The sequence below is a fragment of the Notamacropus eugenii genome, chromosome 3 (assembly GCF_028372415.1).
Source record: "Notamacropus eugenii isolate mMacEug1 chromosome 3, mMacEug1.pri_v2, whole genome shotgun sequence".
Classification (NCBI taxonomy): domain Eukaryota; kingdom Metazoa; phylum Chordata; class Mammalia; order Diprotodontia; family Macropodidae; genus Notamacropus; species Notamacropus eugenii.
The window spans coordinates 410,306,600-410,319,603 of NC_092874.1; the positions used below are offsets into that span (position 1 = coordinate 410,306,600).

Consider the following 13,004-nt stretch of genomic DNA (forward strand, 5'->3'; position numbering starts at 1 on the left):
TAGATTTAAGAATTTTGATGGAAGAGCAGTTTTGAGTGTGAGTAAATTGCAGTGATGAAGGAAGTCATTGGGGTCATGAAGGTTGAAGAACCATGAGGACAGGTTTTTAGACGGGTGCTCTGCCTTTTGCAATGGAAAGAGCACACAGTTTGAAGTTAATATACCAAAGCTGGAATCCCAGGTTTACTACTTGCTACATCTGTGTCTTTGGGCACTCTTAACTGGTCTAGTCCTCTTTTTTTCTCAATTATGAAATTAGCATGTTGGACTAGATGATCACTCTTGATTCCTTCTAGCTCCAAAGCTATGGTGGATTTTTCAAGAATTATATAAGGCCTAAGGATGAAAAGGAAGACCAAAGTGTATAATAAAGTCATCGAAAAAAGTTGGAAAGTGTCCCTGGTTGGTTGGTGTATAAAAAGGATAATTCTATTAAACAAAAATTCATTTCAAATTACTACTACAGTTCATGTCATTACATCGGAAAAGGAGAGCAGGTTGTACAATGGTTGCAGAACAATGTTCCTAAAAATAGAGTGAGGAACAGGAACACACACCTGTCCTTTCAACTAAGTGAAGTGATAAGGGAATGGATTCCCCAGTGGAGAAGGCTACAAAGTCTGGAGAGTCTCTACAGGAAAACTAGGTTTTAGTTACTTTGAAGATGTGAAGGGACACTTGAGAAAAGTCCCTGGAAGTAAAGGTATTGGGGTTTATCACTGATAGAAAAGAACTTTTTTTAATGTTTCTTTTTTATTTTATTTTTAATTTATGGAATAAAACAAGCATTTCCATAACATAGTACAATGAAGAAGAATATTTCACATGAAACTGCAAATCTATTATCCACAACTTACTGTTCCTTTCAATAATACAACAAAATTATTGTGCCAATTTCTTTTCTTTTTCTTCCCTTCCCCCAGCCCTGGAGATGGCTACCATTGGAAATCTTTCTATACATGCTTCCATTTATCAGTTCATGTTCTGGATTCAGATAGCATCTTCATATGTCCTTTATAATTAATTTGGATATTTATAACAGTCAATAGCTTAATTGTTCAAAGTCATTCTTAAAACAATATTGCTCTTACTGTATACAATGTTCTCTTGGTTCTGCTCATTTTGATTTTCATTATTTCATGCAAGTCTTTCCATGTTTTTTCTTTTTTTCCAGTTTAGTTATTTATTTTTAGTTTTCAGCATTCATTTCCACAAGATTTTGAGTTTCAAATTTTCTCCCCATCTCTCCCCTCCCCCATCCCAAAACATTGTTTATTCTGATTACCCCTTCCCCCAATCTACCCTCCCTTCTATCACACCCCTCCCTTCCCTTATCCCCATCTTCTCTCTTTTCTTGTAGGGCAAGATAGATTTCTGTACCCCATTACCTGTATTTCTTATTTCTCAGTTACATGCAAAAACAATTCTTAACATTTGTTCCTAAAACTCTGAGTTCCAACTTCTCTCCCTCCTTCCCCACCCATCCGTAATGAGAAGACAAGCAATTCAATATAGGCTGCATATGTGTAGTTTTGCTATAGACTTCCATAATAGTCATGTTGTGAAAGACTATATTTCCCTCCATCCTATCCTGCCCCCCCCATTTATTCTATTGTCTCTTTTAACCTTAGCCCTCCCTAAAAGTATTTACTTCTAATTACCCTCCTCCTCTCATTTGCCCTCCTCATCCTCCCCACACTCCACTTATCCCCTTCTCCCTTACTTTCCTGTAGCATAAGATAGATTTTCATACGAAATTGAGTGTGCATGTTATTCCTACCTTAAGCCAAATGTGATGACAGTAAGCTTTACATTTTCCCACTCACCTCCCCATTTTCCCCTCCACTGAAAAACTTTTTCTTGCCTTTTTTTGAGATAATTTGCCCCATTCCATTTGTCCCTTTTTCCTCCCATTATATTTCTCTCACCCCTTAATTTTATTTTTTTTGATATCATCCCTTCCTATTCAACTCATTCTGTGCCCTGTCTATATGTATATATATATATATATATATATATATACACACACACACACACACACACACACACATATATGTATGTATATATATAGTTCTACTTTAGTAAGTCCCTTATCATTTCTCTTTCCTGTTTACCTTTTCATGCTTCTTTTAATTCTTCTGTTTGAAAGTCAAATTTTCTATTCAGCTCTGGTCTTTTCATCAAGAATGCTTGAAAGTCCTCTTTTCATTGAATGACCATTTTTTTCCCTTGAAGTATTATACTCAGTTTTGCTGGGTAGGTGATTCTTGGTTTTAATCCTGCTTCCTTTGACTTCTGAAATATCATATTCCAAGCCCTTCTATCCCTTAATCTAGAAGATGCCAGATCCTGTGTTATCCTGATTGTATTTCCACAATACTCAAATTATTTCTTTCTGATTACTTGCAATATTTTCTCCTTGACCTGGGAACTCTGGAATTTGGCTACAGTATTCCTAGGAGTTTTTCTTTTCAGATCTCTTTCAGGAGGTGATTGGTGAATTCTTTCAATATTTATTTTGCCCTTGGGTTCTAGAATCTCAGGGCAGCTTTCCTTGATAATTTCATGAAAAATGATGTCTAGGTTCTTTTTCTCATCATGGCTTTCAGGTAGTCCTATAATTTTTAAATTATCTCTCCTGGAACTATTTTCCAGGTCAGCTGTTTTTCCAGTGAGATATTTCCCATTGTCTTCTATTTTTTCGTTCTTTTGGTTTTGTTTTTTAATTTCTTTGTTTCTCATTAATTCATTAGCTTCCATCTGCTCCATTCTAATTTTTTTTATTTTTAATTAATTTATTTAACTTTTAACATTCATTTTCACAAAATTTTGGGTTCCAAATTTTCTCCCCATTTGTCCCCTCCCCCCAACCCAAAACACCAAGCATTCTAATTGCCCCATCACCAATCTGCCCTCTCTTCTATCATCCCTCCCTTCCCTTCTCCCTGTCTTCTCTTTTGTCCTGTAGGGCCAGATAACTTTCTATACCCCTTTACCTGTATTTCTTATTTCCTAGTGGCAAGAACAGTACTCGACAATTGTTCCTAAAACTTTGAGTTCCAACTTCTCTTCATCCCTCCCTTCCCACCCATTCCCTTTGGAAGGCAAGCAATTCAATATAGGTCATATCTGTGTAGTTTTGCAAATGACTTCCATAATAGTTGTGTTGTATAAGACTAACTATATTTTCCTCCATCCTATCCTGCCCCCCATTGCTTCTATTCTCTTTTTTGATCCTGTCCCTCCCCAAGAGTGTTGACTTCAAATTGCTCCCTCCTCCCCATGCCCTCCCTTCCATCATCCCCCCCACCCTGCTTATCCCTTTATCCCCCACTTTCCTGTATTGTAAGATAGGTTTTCATACCAAAATGAGTGTGCATTTTATTCCTTCCTTTAGTCGAATGTGATGAGAGTAAACTTCATGTTTTTCTCTCACCTCCCCTCTTTTTCCCTCCACTAAAAAGTCTTTTGCTTGCCTGTTTTATGAGAGATAATTTGCCCCATTCCATTTCTCCCTTTCTCCTCCCAATATATTTCTCTCTCACTGCTTAATTTCATTTTTTAAAGATATGATCCCATCCTATTCAATTCACTCTGTGCTCTGTGTGTGTGTGTGTGTGTGTGTGTGTGTGTGTGTGTGTAATCCCATCCACTACCCAGATACTGAAAAGTTTCAAGAGTTACAAATATTGTCTTTCCGTGTAGGAATGTAAACAGTTCAACTTTTGTAAGTCCCTTATGACTTCTCTTTCCTGTTTACCTTTTCATGCTTCTCTTCATTTTTGTGTTTGAAAGTCAAATTTTCTTTTCAGCTCTGGTCTTTTCATCAAGAATTCTTGAAAGTCCTCTATTTCATTGAAAGACCAATTTTTCCCCTGAAGTATTATACTCAGTTTTACTGGGTAGGTGATTCTTGGTTTTAGTCCTAGTTCCTTTGACTTCTGGAATATCCTATTCCACGCCCTTCAGTCCCTTAATGTAAAAGCTGCTAGATCTTGTGTTATCCTGATTGTATTTCCACAATACTTGAATTGTTTCTTTCTAGCTGCTTGCAATATTTTCTCCTTGACCTGGGAACTCTGGAATTTGGCCACAATGTTCCTAGGAGTTTCTCTTCTTGGATCTCTTTCAGGCAGTGATCGGTGGATTCCTTGAATACTTATTTTGCCCTCTGGTTCTAGAATCTCAGGGCAGTTTTCCTTGATAATTTCATGAAAGATGATGTCTAAGCTCTTTTTTTGATCATGGCTTTCAGGTAGGCCCATAATTTTTAAATTGTCTCTCCTGGATCTATTTTCCAGGTCAGTTGTTTTTCCAATGAGATATTTCACATTATCTTCCATTTTTTCATTCTTTTGGTTTTGTTTTGTGATTTCTTGGTTTCTTATAAAGTCATTAGCCTCCATCTGTTCCATTCTAATTTTGAACGAACTATTTTCTTCAGTGAGCTTTTGAACCTCCTTTTCCATTTGGCTAATTCTGCTTTTGAAAGCATTCTTCTCCTCATTGACTTTTTGAACCTCTTTTGTCAATTGAGTTAGCCTATTTTTCAAGGTGTTATTTTCTTCAGCATTTTTTTGGGTCTCCTTTAGCAAGGTGTTAACCTGCTTTTCATGCTTTTCTTGCATTTCTCTCATTTCTCTTCCCAGTTTTTCCTCCACCTCTCTAACTTGATTTTCAAAATCTTTTTTGAGCTCTTCCATGGCCTGAGCCCACTGAATATTTATTTTGGATGTTTGGGATACAGAAGCCTTGATTTCTATGTCTTTCCCTGATGGTAAGCATTGTCCTTCCTCATCTGAAAGGAAGGGAGGAGATATCTGTTCACCAAGAAAGTAACCTTCTATGGTCTTATTTTTTTTTCCCCCTTTTCTGGGCATTTTCCCAGTCAGTGACTTGACTTCTGTGTGTCCTCTCCACACCCACCTCACTTCCAGATCTGCCCAGCCAGGGCTTGGGGTCTGAGATTCAAATGTTGCTTCCCAGCCTCAGGGCTTCGGGTGGGGGTGGGGCTGCTATTCAGTGTGAGATTAAGTTCATGTACTCAGATGGGGGCAGGGCCGCCTCAGGGGGTTTATGTGGAGACCTTCAACAATGGATCTGGGCTGCTGCCTGCTTGGGGAGCCCCTGTCTGCTGCAACCTCCACTGCTGCCTCCCTAGGGGACCCGAGCTATGGGGACACTCCCCTCTCGGAAAGACAAAAAGACCCTCTCACTGACCTTTGGCACTTGTGGGTGGAGGGATCCGCGTGGCCGCTGGAGACCTCGTCCCTGAAGCCTGCTCAGATCAGCTCCTCTCAGTGCCACATGGCCAAGGCAGGGCTGGGCTCTGCTCCGGGTCCAGTGCGCTATGGACCTTTCGTGTCAGTTCTTCAGGTCTCTCTGGAACAGAAATCTCCTTCACTCCATTGTTCTGTGGCTTCTGCTCCAGAATTTGTTGGGAGTTCGTCTTTACAGGTATTTTATGGGCTGTGGGTTCGGAGCTAGCATATGTGTGTCTTTCTACTCCACCATCTTGGCTCCTCCCCCCTGCATTCTAATTTTTAAAGAACTATTTTCTTCAGTGAGTTTTAAACCTCCTTTTCCATTTAGCTAATTCTGCTTTTTAAAGCATTCTTCTCCTCATTGGCTTTTGGGGCCTCTTTTGCAAAAGAACTTTCACAGGAGAATTTTATGGGGTAATCAGTGCTGCAGTTTTATTTGGCATGTTTAAGGGAAGACCAAATGAGCATGAAAGAAGAAGCAGAGGCAAGAGAGGAAGGAAAATACTAGCCCAATAGTTGCCTCCTACCTCACCCAAACACATAGTAGGGCCACACCTAACACTTCTGTAGTGGGAATGAGAGGTCAGTATGGGATACAATCAAAGGTGTCATCAGGAAGCTTTGGATGTGACAGTTTTCATGCCACATCAGAAGAAGGGATCCTGTAATAGTCTTATAAGAGGGTTTTCTTTGGGACTCTGTATTTTCAATCTATGCTTCAAGACAGCTGAGGTGTTTTAAAAGGATTGGTGGTGGAGTCCTAATGAGGCAGGTTTTTCTGGCTTTGCACTTCTCATGTCACGGGCAGGGAGGTGCCATTCAGTTACGCTTCTACAGAAGGGATACCAGCCATTGAGAGGAAGCATGAAAAGGAAATAGACAACTTTTTGGACAAAGAAATTCTAGGTCAGAAGACTCAGAACTATTTTTGGACTCTAATGTAAGGAGAAATGTCTTATAATAGAATGGGGGTCCTAACAGGCACAGAGGAAGGAAAGGTCTAGAAAGCAGCAGATAGTGACACACTGGGACTCAGAACAATTGGGCTGATACAGATTTGCTTAAGTAAGCAGGGAAAGAAAAAATATGAATAAAATATATATAATTCAGGATAATAGGAAGCTGGAGAAACAAATTATGGGTGGGGAAGGGAGTACAGACTGGGGAGAATTTAGTTAATGGAGGAACTTTATAAATATCCCCAAGGTTCCAATTAGAATGTCAGTGAGATAGTTGTTGTGACTTGGGACTCAGCAAAGCTTGTCCCCAGTGATTCCAGTCTTCTAAAGAGATGGTGGCAGATGCAGAACAGGTACAGGTTGGGGTGGGGTAAGGTGGTTGATTTTGGAGATATAGCTAGGTTGACACAATAGTTCTAGTTACTGTCCTGAAACCAATAGCTGAAACTCTACCATTAGGGACACTTTTGAGTTAAAGGATTATTTCTTGTTAAAATCTCCTGCAAAGGATAACATTAACAATTGGCATTTGCATTGTGCTTTTACAAGAATTTCATGCTTCAGGGAACCTCAGAGATTGCCTAATCAACCTCTACAAGATGAAAAACTCCTCTATGACATACCCTTCAATAGGTCATCCACCCTTCCCTTTGTAGTGCAGGGGAGTATAAATGAAGAGGATCATCCCACGCAAAGAACACATTATTAGACATTATTTTACTCAAAAAGGGAGGAGGGGAACAGCTCTTACCAGGTACAGTCTTAGTGTTTGACTTCCATGCCCATAATGGGCAGTAGTGGGGAGAGGAGGTAGACTTTAATCCATGACTAGGCCCCTTAGGGCTCAATCTGATAAATCATTTGAGACAAACACCCTATATAACACTAGTGGGAAACTGCCCAATAAAATGACAATATTTTCTAAATTACCCAATAAGGAGGGAGAAATAAGGAGCAATAAAATAGGAAACTTAACCCTTACTGTACCATTCCAACAAAAGGCTGAAATTGGGGGGTGGGGGAGGTGGAGCTGGGATTGTAGCTGTTAAACCAGTTTCCACTAATTGACACTTTTGAACACTTTAAAAGATGGAAATCTTATTCCTTTTTAAAGGCTGACAATTCTGCTTTTGGATAGGTTTTCTTTAGAGGATACCCTTGTCTAGATAGCCCTTGAGAGCTCATCCAAGCCATATTATATAATTCTCTGAGTTTGTGAAAATCTAACACAAACCCCATATCCTTTAAGAAATCTTTCTGATTGTCCTTGTCAGTACCAACTTGCCCCCTCCCCTAGATCTGACAAAAAACTTTTCACTTCTCTACTATATTTATATAATAATGTATATTATAATTATCCATGTTTTTGTCTTCTCTTTCTCCTAGACTATAAATTCCATGAGAATAGGGACAATGTCTTTTTGTTTTAAATCTTACTTTTATCTGTATATTTTGTTTGTATATTGCTCTCATTTCCAAACTTATTTCTCCTCAACCCCTAACCAGTGTCATTGCCCTTGTAACAAAGATTTAAAAAGAAAAAAAAAAGTTCTGCAAAGCTAATACATAAGCCATGTCTTAAGAGTATATACAATATTCCACAACCCTCCATCTCTACAAAGAGAAGGGATGTTCTCTCAATGCTTTTCATAGGCGAAGCTTGGTCGCTATCACTTCACAATATTCAGATGTGTTTTGTGTTATTTTAGTTTTTGTGTCATTTTGGTTATTGTTATAATCATTGAGTATGTTGTTTCCTTGGTTCTGCTTATATCACTCTGCATCAGTTTATATGTTTTCCCATGCTTCTTGGAGTTCTTTTTAATTATTGTTTCTTGTACATTAATATTCCATTATATTCATACACCATGACTATTTAACCATTTTCTAATCAACAATCATCTTTATTTTTGTTTTTTTTGTTACCACAAAAGGTGCTAATATAGGATCTCAAAGTCAAAGGCTATGGACATCACAATAAAAATTTTCTAGTATAATTCCAGTGCTTTACAGAATAAATAAATTTATAGTTCTACATGCAATGTATTAGTGTACTTAACTTTCTGTAGACCATCCAACATTCACATTTTTCCCATCTTTTGTCATCTTTGTCAATTTGTCAGGTTTGAGGTAAGTTATTTTAATTTGTATTTCACTTTTTAGTGACTTCAGTTATCTTTCATATGGTTAATAATAGTTTTTAATTCTTCTTATGATAACAATTCATATCCTTTGGGAAAGGAAGGGAAAGCATCTACTCTGTGCTAGACACTTTTTTTAAAAAAGTGCTCATTATCTAATTTGACCCTCATAACAAACCCTGCAATGCAGTTGCTGTTTTAATCCCCATTTTGCATTGGGGAAACTGAGGCAAATAAAAGTTAAGTGACTTGTCCAGGGTTACAAGCTAGCATATATCTGAGATAGTATTTGAATTTGGATCTTCCTGACCCGTAGGCCCATCACTCTATTCACTGAGCCATCTAGTTGTCTTTGACCACTTATCCATTGGGGAAAGGCTCTTAAACTTATTTTTTTGTATTAGTTCTTTATAAATCTTGGATTATAGACCCATTCTAAAGATATTTGATGAAAATACTGTTTTTCCCAATCAATCACTAATTTTTGGATCCTGAGTGCATTATTTTTTTTTCATAGCTAACTAGGTTTTTGAGCATGCCTAGTTTGTCTAATATGGACCCCACTGGGTCCACTACTCTATGGGGGCCAGAGGGAGGAAGGGTAGCCTCCTTGATTGGAATCTGTGTCTTTTAAAGTGATGTGACAGCAATCAAATTAGGATCTTTTGTTGTTTTTGCTTTTGTTTATACCAAGAAGTATAATGCCTCTATCTGAATGTGATTAAAGAAGATCTTCCCCACCCATTGATGGGCCTGCCCATTGAGGGAAGCTTGATTAGGGGAGTGGTTTTGTAGGAGGGTCCCAAGTACCTTTATTTTTTCTGTTGAGACACTGGGTCTGAGGGTCATGCCCTCTGGCTCTGAAAAGTGTATAAATACTCTGAGGGTGAGGTTTTACTTTGTGGATTAATTTTTGGAAGAAGGTTTGTGTGCCAGATAAGAGACTCTGGGAAGCCACTAAGCAGCCTCCCAGCTTTGAAAACCCAGATGTTGGTGCTTCCCTCTCTGGTAAAGATGTATGTATATTAATGGTCAGGCAGTTTGGAAGCGCCTTCAGTTGATTTTTTATTTCTCTGAAATTTTGATTTTGATTTTCTCTATGATTCCTGTGCTTGATTAAAGTGATTATTAACCCCTCAAATGTTGCCTTTCCTTTTAAAGAAGCAGATCAAAGAACCTATAATAGCAGACCCTCCTGTGTATGTCAGTGTGCTTACTGATACAAGTGGTGAGACTTGCCCTCTTTTTAGTGACTCTTATCTGCTGTGCCCAAGAAGACAAGCATGAACTGAACCAGTGAAAGGAAAAGGACATCCTTCCCCTGCTTTCCTCTTTTATACCCCAACTCGATGAAGTGGGGGTCTGGTGGTGTCTGTTTCTGTTCCATGTTGTTTGTTCTTAGCAGTCTAGGAACTATCTCAAAAATCAAAATCACAGGCAGAGAATCTTCCCAGGCGTCCCTGCAAAAGCAAAGGGTTCAGTTTTATCCTAGTCAAGGCCCTACATATAACACAGGAACTTTTAAAAATAGAATGTTTACTTTATAAGATTATAAAAAATATACAAACTTGATTCCCCCATCCACCCACCTATGGGAGGTATAATTCCCTTTCCCCTAGTGCCACTTTGTCCCTAGAGGAGGGAGAAGGAGGGGAGGGAAAGGGGAAGAGAATTAGGTTCATAGGTTAGCTGGATTCTCATAGATCACTGTCCCAGGTCCAAATCCAGCTTGAGTCCCAGGTACTGACTTTTCCAGCTCCAAGATCACCTTAACCTGAACTTGTAGGTTCTGTAGGGTCCTCCTACACCCAAAATGGAGGACAGACAGCACAGAACAGAAAAAATTCCACCATACCCATTTCTCTGAGTTGGGGTAAAAAAGAGGTAAGCAGATAGAGGACTTCCTTCCCCTCTCATTGGTTCACCTCACAGTAGTTATATAGTAACCCCAAACAGGAGTCAAAGAAAAAAGAATGACCTGCTCAGTATCAAGTATGACTGCTTTTAAAATCTATCCCTACCCACATGGTAGGGGACCCAGCAAACTCCATGTTAGGTAAATTAGGCATGCTTAAAAGCTAGGTTAGATGTATAAAAACTTTATAATTTCAGCTCATGGTGCAGTGGATAGACTGCTCAATCTGGAGTCAGGATGACCTCAGTTCACACCCAATCTTGGACACTTGATAACTGTGGGGCCCTGAACATTTCATTTTCCCTCTGTTTACCTCAGTTTCTTCAGCTATAAAATGGGAATAATAACAGTACCCACCTCACAGTGTTTAGTGAGAATTAAGTGAAACAATGTTTGTAAAAGCACTTCGCCCAGTGCCTAACATAGCTGGCACTAAACAAGTGCCTATTCTCTTCCCCTTTATGCAGTTGAAATGACTTATTTTATCTCTAACCCTTGCCTAGGAAATGCGTTTCCCCTTTGTCATCATTATGAATAATATCTTAACTCAAACACTTCTAATTTTTTAAAAAATCTTATGGCTTTTATTGTTGCCTCACATATGGAGTTTACTGTGGTATATGGTGTAAAATGTTGCTTTAAACCTAGTTTCTTTCCAGTTTTTATAGAGTTCTTTTCTCAGGTAATGTGTGTTCTTGGAATCATTGAGTAGACTGTTGAATTAAATTGTTTCTGATTTTTTTTTTTATCTAGTCTTTTCCATTGATCTAGTTTTCTATTTTCTAACCAGTCAAATAGTTTTTCTGATTACCGCTTTATAATATAATTTGAGAACTGAAAAAGCTATTGCTCCTTCATTTCTAGTTTTTTCCATTATGTTCCTAGAATTTTTAGACTTTTTATTCCTCCAAATGAATGTTATTATTTTGTCTAGCTCTATACTGTATGAAATAACTACTTAGAAATTTGATTGATATAGCACTGAATCTGTAAATTAATTTAGGTAATATCATTTGTATCTTATTAGTGGGACCTAACCATGAGCAATTAATATCCCTTCAGTTATTTAAATCATTATTTTAAAAATTAGTGTTCTGTAATAATATTTATGTAATTCTTAAGTGTATACGGAAGGGGTGTTCCCTGTCCAGCAGCCCAAGGCCTTTCTCTTTTTGGGGAGCATCAGCCCCTTAGAGAATTACGATAAGGCAGAATGTTAGCACAAATCTTTGTGGACTAAAAGAGGGACTTCATTAGAATGTTGTGGCATTATCTGTTTAGCAACCCAAAGGTATTCCCTTTCCTAGGAAAGCCAAACTACAGAATAACAGTAGCCTCTCAAAAATAAGATTCATTTGTATGATAGGGAGCTCTTCTATTGCCCCAATTTAGTACAAATTTTGGAACTATAACTGAATATGGAGTGTTTGGGGATTCTAAGAAAAGCAGGACAAACTGGAGAAGGAAAAGAATTGCATTGACTGTTTATGAGCTACTATACTTCCTTGATGTTTTCTGTATTTCCCTGTAGGTTCTTGTGAGTCTTCTATGTTTTCTGTAGTGTCTGTGGGACAGAATAAAGCCTGTCTTCTCCCCAGTCAATGCTAGGGGTCTTTCTTACTCATATTTCTGGCATCTTAGTTAGAAACTGTAATCCTAGAAGGAATTCTAGGTGTAGATAAAAGACCTGCAGAAATTTGGAGGTCTGCCCCCAAGATAAAACCTGACCCAAGTAAGCCCAGAGCTGGAGGGAAAAGACCATAGATTACAGTGGGATCAAGGTAGAACCTAAGAGGAGTTAGAATTATCTTCACTTAAAAAGTGTTATTTCCTATTATTTCATCAGAGAAAATAAAAAAGATATAGATATTTTCGATTCAGCTCTAGAACTAGACTTCACATATCAGTGAGAAGGAAAGGGGAAGGGTCTCATGTTTTAAAACTGAGACATTATTTTGGGTTGTCATTAACACATGGCATATACATATACATACATGCATACATGTATACATATATTCATACATGTTGTTTTCAGTGTGCAGTGTCTGAATGTTATTCTCAGTGAAGATGTTAGAGGTAAATAGTCCTGGTTACAACCACAGGGGTTTATAGCTGAATCTCAGAATGATCTTGGGAACAATACAGATGCTATTAATGTTTGTTTATTGCACAAGAACGTTTCCTAACCTTGAATTTCAGATTGAAACATAATTATTTCTAAGGATCTGCTGTGGTCAAAATATAAAACTTGGGGTTAGACTGCTGACCTTTTCTATAAGTGCCTATGTACTCTGCTAATAAGGATATTTATGCAGGTGTGAGAAAATAAGCAGCTTACAACTAACATAATTTTTGCAAGGACTTGTTTTTAATCTCTAGTGTCCAGGGCAAACTATTTTCAGCCTTGTTGCTAACAAGTAGTGCTGAAAAAATTCTCCAGGGAAAGTGGTATATTTCAAAAGCGATGCATGTATTTAATCAGGGTAAGAAATTTAACACTTCAAATACTTTTTACTTTTTAAATACTTTTTTGCACAAAAGCAGTAAAGATAAAGTTAAGCGTTATGAATGGATATTCAGTTAAACTCAGTAAACGTGTTTTTATATGACTCAAATATTTGTTTAATGAAGTAATGCATGACAGCAATTCATATTTGAACATATTAAAAAGATAGGTTATTTAGTTTTTAAGTATCTTCTCTAAAGCTTCTCTTCTTTAACATGT

At 37.9% G+C, this 13,004-nt stretch overlaps 1 protein-coding gene across 1 annotated transcript in view; it reads left to right on the forward strand.

Annotated features, from left to right (window-relative positions):
• Positions 1-13,004, forward strand: part of C3H7orf57 (chromosome 3 C7orf57 homolog) — a 105,309-nt gene that overhangs the window by 3,814 nt on the left and 88,491 nt on the right. The window lies entirely within an intron of this gene.